The sequence below is a fragment of the Rhinoderma darwinii genome, chromosome 6 (assembly GCF_050947455.1).
Source record: "Rhinoderma darwinii isolate aRhiDar2 chromosome 6, aRhiDar2.hap1, whole genome shotgun sequence".
In the NCBI taxonomy this organism is placed as follows: Eukaryota; Metazoa; Chordata; class Amphibia; order Anura; family Rhinodermatidae; genus Rhinoderma; species Rhinoderma darwinii.
In genome coordinates, this window is record NC_134692.1 from 4,097,957 (window position 1) to 4,105,472 (window position 7,516).

The following is a 7,516-nucleotide window of genomic DNA, read 5'->3' on the forward strand; positions in this document are numbered from 1 at the left end:
TTCTATACAACCAATATATACCTCCATATAACCAGTATATACCCCATATAACAGTATACTTCTATACAACCAATATATACCTCCATATAACCAGTATATACCCCATATAACAGTATACTTCTATACAACCAATATATACCTCCACATAACCAATATATACCTCCATATAACAGTGTACTTCTATACAACCAATATATACCCCATATAACAGTATACAACCAATATATACCTCCATAGAACAGTATACTTCTATACAACCAATATATACCCCATATAACAGTATATAACCAATATATACCTCCATATAACAGTATACTTCTATACAACCAATATATACCTCCATATAACCAGTATATACCCCATATAGCAGTATACTTCTATACAACCAATATATACCCCATATAACAGTATACTTCTATACAACCAATATATACCTCCATATAACCAGTATATACCCCATATAGCAGTATACTTCTATACAACCAATATATACCCCATATAACAGTATACTTCTATACAACCAATATATACCTCCATATAACCAGTATATACCCCATATAACAGTATACTTCTATACAACCAATATATACCCCATATAACAGTATACTTCTATACAACGAATATATACCTCCATATAACCAGTATATACCTCCATATATCCAGTATACACCTCCACATAACCAATATATACCTCCATATAACAGTATACTTCTATACAACCAATATATATACCTCCATATAACCAGTATACACCTCCACATAACCAATATATACCTCCATATAATAGTATACTTCTATACAACCAATATATACCTCCATATAACAGTATACTTCTATACAACCAATATATATACCTCCATATAACCAGTATATACCTCCATATAACTAGTATATACCTCCACATAACCAATATATACCTCCATATAATAGTATACTTCTATACAACCAATATATACCCCATATAACAGTATACTTCTATACAACCAATATATACCCCATATAACAGTCTACTTCTATACAACGAATATATACCTCCATATAACCAGTATATACCCCATATAACAGTATACTTCTATACAACCAATATATATATACCTCCATATAACCAGTATATACCCCATATAACAGTATACTTCTATACAACCAATATATACCTCCATAGAACAGTATACTTCTATACAACCAATATATACCGCATATAACAGTATACTTCTATACAACCAATATATACCCCATATAACAGTATACTTCTATACAACCAATATATACCCCATATAACAGTATACTTCTATACAACCAATATATACCCCATATAACAGTGTACTTCTATACAACCAATATATACCTCCATATAACAGTATACTTCTATACAACGAATATATACCTCCATATAACCAGTATATACCTCCATATATCCAGTATACACCTCCACATAACCAATATATACCTCCATATAACAGTGTACTTCTATACAACCAATATATACCTCCATAGAACAGTATACTTCTATACAACCAATATATACCCCATATAACAGTATATAACCAATATATACCTCCATATAACAGTCTACTTCTATACAACCAATATATACCTCCATATAACCAGTATATACCCCATATAGCAGTAAACTTCTATACAACCAATATATACCGCATATAACAGTATACTTCTATACAACGAATATATACCTCCATATAACCAGTATATACCTCCATATAACAGTATACTTCTACACAACCAATATATACCCCATATAACCAGTATATACCTCCATATATCCAGTATACACCTCCACATAACCAATATATACCTCCATATAATAGTATACTTCTATACAACCAATATATACCTCCATAGAACAGTATACTTCTATACAACCAATATATACCGCATATAACCAGTATATACCCCATATAACAGTATACTTCTATACAACCAATATATACCCCATATAACAGTATACTTCTATACAACCAATATATACCCCATATAACAGTATACTTCTATACAACCAATATATATACCTCCATATTAGGCTGGGTTCACACGTGGCGGAATTTCACTTGAATTCCGCTGCGGACACTCCGCAGCGTTAATCCGCAGCGGAGCCGTTTCTCCATTGACTTCCACTTCTATTTAGAAGTGTTCGTTTAGACGAGGCGTAAAATTCCGCTGCGGAGCATAGGCTGCGGTGCGGAATTTGGTGTCCGCAGCATGCTCTGTCTGTTGCGGAGTTGTGGCGGACTGGTTGCGGACTCATGGCGGAATTTCTCCATTGACTTCAATGGAGATTCTAAGTTCCACAATGAAGTCTGCAGCTGTCATGCACATGTTATGTGTGCTGCGGATGCGTCTTGCTTTTTTGACATGTCATTTCTTCATTCTGGCTGGACCTATGTATTTCTAGGTCTACAGCCAGACTGAGGAAGTCAATGGGGCTCCCGTAATTACGGGAGCGTTGCTAGGAGACGTCAGTAAATAGTCACTGTCCAGGGTGCTGAAAGAGTTAAGCGATCGGCAGTAACTGTTTCTGCCCCCTGGACAGTGACTACCGATCCCAATATACAGAAACCTGTCAAAAAACTAGAAGATCATACTTACCGAGAACTCCCTGCTTCTGTCTCCAGTCCGGCTTCCCAGGATGACGTTTCAGTCCAAGTGACGGCTGCAGCCAATCGCAGCCAATCACAGGCCAATCACAGGCTGCAGCCAATCACAGGCCAATCACAGGCTGCAGCGGTCACATGGACTGCCACGTCATCCAGGGAGGTCGGGCTGGATAGCGAAAGAGGGACGCGTCACCAAGACAACGGCTGGTGAGTATGAAATTCGTTTACTTTCACTAGGGAAAGTGCTGTCCCTTCTCTCTATCCTGCACTGATACAGAGAAGGGAAGCACTTTTACCGCAGTCCGCAGCAGCTAGTCCGCATCAATTTACTGCACATTTTGGGAAGATCCGCCACAGAATCTGCAACGCAGATTCTGTGCGCCATTGATGCGGACAGTTGCGGAGGAAATCCGCCACGTGTGGTCATGCCCTAACCAGTATATAACCAATATATACCTCCATATAACAGTGTACTTCTATACAACCAATATATACAGTGAAGGAAATAAGTATTTGATCCCTTGCTGATTTTGTAAGTTTGCCCGCTGTCAAAGACATGAACAGTCTAGAATTTTTAGGCTAGGTTAATTTTACCAGTGAGAGATAGATTATATAAAAATAAAAAAAAAGAAAATCACATAGTCAAAATGATATCTATTTATTTGCATTGTGCACAGAGAAATAAGTATGTGACCCCCGACCAACCATTAAGAGTTCAGCCTCCTCCAGACCAGTTACACGCTCCAAATCAACTTGGTGCCTGCATTATAGACAGCTCTTACATGGTCACCTGTATAAAAGACTCCTGTCCACAGACTCAATGAATCAGTCTGACTCTAACCTCTACAACATGGGCAAGACCAAAGAGCTTTCTAAGGATGTCAGGGACAAGATCATAGACCTGCACAAGGCTGGAATGGGCTACAAAACCATAAGTAAGACGCTGGGTGAGAAGGAGACAACTGTTGGTGCAATAGTAAGAAAATGGAAGACATACAAAATGACTGTCAATCCACATCGATCTGGGGCTCCATGCAAAATCTCACCTCGTGGGGTATCCTTGATCCTGAGGAAAGTGAGAGCTCAGCCGAAAACTACACGGGGGGAACTTGTTAATGATCTCAAGGCAGCTGGGACCACAGTCACCAAGAAAACCATTGGTAACACATTATGCCGTAATGGATTAAAATCCTGCAGTGCCCGCAAGGTCCCCCTGCTCAAGAAGGCACATGTACAGGCCCGTCTGAAGTTTGCAAATGAACATCTGGATGATTCTGAGAGTGATTTGGAGAAGGTGCTGTGGTCAGATGAGACTAAAATTGAGCTCTTTGGCATTAACTCAACTCGCCGTGTTTGGAGGAAGAGAAATGCTGCCTATGACCCAAAGAACACCGTCCCCACTGTCAAGCATGGAGGTGGAAACATTATGTTTTGGGGGTGTTTCTCTGCTAAGGGCACAGGACTACTTCACCGCATCAATGGGAGAATGGATGGAGCCATGTACCGTCAAATCCTGAGTGACAACCTCCTTCCCTCCACCAGGACATTAAAAATGGCACGTGGCTGGGTCTTCCAGCACGACAATGACCCGAAACATACAGCCAAGGCAACAAAAGAGTGGATCAAAAAGAAGCACATTAAGGTCATGGAGTGGCCTAGCCAGTCTCCAGACCTTAATCCCATCGAAAACGTATGGAGGGAGCTGAAGATCCGAGTTGCCAAGCGACAGCCTCGAAATCTTAATGATTTACAGATGATCTGCAAAGAGGAGTGGGCCAAAATTCCATCTAACATGTGTGCAAACCTCATCATCAACTACAAAAAACGTCTGACTGCTGTGCTTGCCAACAAGGGTTTTGCCACCAAGTATTAAGTCTTGTTTGCCAAAGGGATCAAATACTTATTTCTCTGTGCACAATGCAAATAAATATATATAATTTTGACTATGTGATTTTCTCTTTTTTTTTTATATATAATCTATCTCTCACTGGTATTAACCTAGCCTCAAAATTCTAGACTGTTCATGTCTTTGACAGTGGGCAAACTTACAAAATCAGCAAGGGATCAAATACTTATTTCCTTCACTGTACCCCATATAACAGTATACTTCTATACAACCAATATATATACCTCCATATAACCAGTATATAACCAATATATACCTCCATATAACAGTGTACTTCTATACAACCAATATATACCTCCATAGAACAGTATACTTCTATACAACCAATATATACCCCATATAACAGTATACTTCTATACAACCAATACATACCGCATATAACAGTGTACTTCTATACAACCAATATATTCCTCCATATAACCAGTATATAACCAATATATACCTCCATATAATAGTATACTTCTATACAACCAATATATACCCCATATAACAGTATACTTCTATACAACCAATATATATACCTCCATATAACCAGTATATAACCAATATATACCTCCATATAACAGTATACTTCTATACAACCAATATATATACCTCCATATAACCAGTATATAACCAATATATACCTCCATATAACAGTATACTTCTATACAACCAATATATATACCTCCATATAACCAGTATATAACCAATATATACCTCCATAGAACAGTATACTTCTATACAACCAATATATACCTCCATAGAACAGTATACTTCTATACAACCAATATATACCCCATATAACAGTATACTTCTATACAACCAATACATACCGCATATAACAGTATACTTCTATACAACCAATATATACCCCATATAACAGTATACTTCTATACAACCAATATATACCCCATATAACAGTGTACTTCTATACAACCAATATATACCTCCATATAACCAGTATATACCCCATATAACAGTATACTTCTATACAACCAATATATACCGCATATAACAGTATACTTCTATACAACGAATATATACCTCCATATAACCAGTATATACCTCCATATATCCAGTATACACCTCCACATAACCAATATATACCTCCATATAACAGTGTACTTCTATACAACCAATATATACCTCCATAGAACAGTATACTTCTATACAACCAATATATACCCCATATAACAGTATATAACCAATATATACCTCCATATAACAGTCTACTTCTATACAACCAATATATACCTCCATATAACCAGTATATACCCCATATAGCAGTAAACTTCTATACAACCAATATATACCGCATATAACAGTATACTTCTATACAACGAATATATACCTCCATATAACCAGTATATACCTCCATATAACAGTATACTTCTACACAACCAATATATACCCCATATAACCAGTATATACCTCCATATATCCAGTATACACCTCCACATAACCAATATATACATCCATAGAACAGTATACTTCTATACAACCAATATATACCCCATATAACAGTATACTTCTATACAACCAATATATACCCCATATAACAGTCTACTTCTATACAACCAATATATACCTCCATATAACCAGTATATACCCCATATAACAGTATACTTCTATACAACCAATATATACCTCCATATAACCAGTATATACCCCATATAACAGTATACTTCTATACAACCAATATATACCTCCACATAACCAATATATACCTCCATATAACAGTGTACTTCTATACAACCAATATATACCCCATATAACAGTATACAACCAATATATACCTCCATAGAACAGTATACTTCTATACAACCAATATATACCCCATATAACAGTATATAACCAATATATACCTCCATATAACAGTATACTTCTATACAACCAATATATACCTCCATATAACCAGTATATACCCCATATAGCAGTATACTTCTATACAACCAATATATACCCCATATAACAGTATACTTCTATACAACCAATATATACCTCCATATAACCAGTATATACCCCATATAGCAGTATACTTCTATACAACCAATATATACCCCATATAACAGTATACTTCTATACAACCAATATATACCTCCATATAACCAGTATATACCCCATATAACAGTATACTTCTATACAACCAATATATACCCCATATAACAGTATACTTCTATACAACGAATATATACCTCCATATAACCAGTATATACCTCCATATATCCAGTATACACCTCCACATAACCAATATATACCTCCATATAACAGTATACTTCTATACAACCAATATATATACCTCCATATAACCAGTATACACCTCCACATAACCAATATATACCTCCATATAATAGTATACTTCTATACAACCAATATATACCTCCATATAACAGTATACTTCTATACAACCAATATATATACCTCCATATAACCAGTATATACCTCCATATAACTAGTATATACCTCCACATAACCAATATATACCTCCATATAATAGTATACTTCTATACAACCAATATATACCCCATATAACAGTATACTTCTATACAACCAATATATACCCCATATAACAGTCTACTTCTATACAACGAATATATACCTCCATATAACCAGTATATACCCCATATAACAGTATACTTCTATACAACCAATATATATATACCTCCATATAACCAGTATATACCCCATATAACAGTATACTTCTATACAACCAATATATACCTCCATAGAACAGTATACTTCTATACAACCAATATATACCGCATATAACAGTATACTTCTATACAACCAATATATACCCCATATAACAGTATACTTCTATACAACCAATATATACCCCATATAACAGTATACTTCTATACAACCAATATATACCCCATATAACAGTGTACTTCTATACAACCAATATATACCTCCATATAACAGTATACTTCTATACAACGAATATATACCTCCATATAACCAGTATATACCTCCATATATCCAGTATACACCTCCACATAACCAATATATACCT